We start from the raw sequence: 1,044 nt of genomic DNA on the forward strand, positions 1-1,044 counted from the left end.
GCTCCAAATGCGGCTGTGCCGCTGGCCAGCTTACCGGTACCCACTGGGTATTGGCAGTCCATGAGGTTGGCTTTGTGTTTGGCCTGCCGAGCGATTCGGCGGGCAACACGGGTGTCGTGGTAATCGCCGACCGGTTGAGCAAGGTGGCTAATTTTGCGGCGGTGCCAGACACCATCAACGAAGTCGGTACAGCAACGCTGTTTGTGGATTGTGTTTTCCGTCATGATGGATTCCCAGAGTTGACTGGCTCTGATAGATACCCCCGTTTCACGAGAAAATTTTGGTCGACTATCTTCAAGGTGATAGACACCAAGTTGGATATGTCGACAGCAGATCATCCGCGGACCGATGGCCAAACCGAAAGGGTGAATCCTGTCCACGAAGACGTTCTTCGCAGCGTCTGCGCTGAGACTCCGAGGCGCTGGAGCTTCATGTTGTCACTCGTAGAGTTCGTACTGAACAAAACAGTGCATTCGTCTACAGGCTACACGCCGTTCTACGTGAACGGGCTGATTCACCCTCGCGTCCAGCTGACGCCGCCATCCCATGGCTCAGGGCTTGGTGGGGGAGGAATAGCCGAACGGCTAGCTGATGTCAGCCCCTTCGCCATCCGTAAAGAAGTCGATGACTTCTTGTTTACCAGACTGAGTGTCCTACAAAACGTTCGCGATGCGATGGCTGAAAGCCAAGACCTGCAGAAACAACATGCAGATGAAAAAGGAAGAGGTAAAGTGGAAAGCTTTAAGGTCGAGGACCTGGTTATATAAAATTCTAAAATTCTGCCTACATATGCAGCCTCTGCTATCTTTAGGACGAAGCTTCGCTCACCGTTCATCGAACCGTTTAAGGTTGTGGCCAAGCGGGGCCTAGGGTATACGCTGGACATCCCAAAACGGATGCGCACCCGCCCGGTGTTTTATGTGGGCTTGCTCAAGCCGTACCGGGATCCAGCGCAAGTGTACGCAGAAGCGTTGGCGCCGGAGCAGATCCCACGGGCCCTCGGCCACCCAGAAGCTGAACCAGCAACTGGTTCTGAGCATGGAG

Source organism: Plasmopara halstedii (assembly GCF_900000015.1).
Source record: "Plasmopara halstedii genome assembly, contig: Scaffold_614, whole genome shotgun sequence".
Taxonomy (NCBI): domain Eukaryota; phylum Oomycota; class Peronosporomycetes; order Peronosporales; family Peronosporaceae; genus Plasmopara; species Plasmopara halstedii.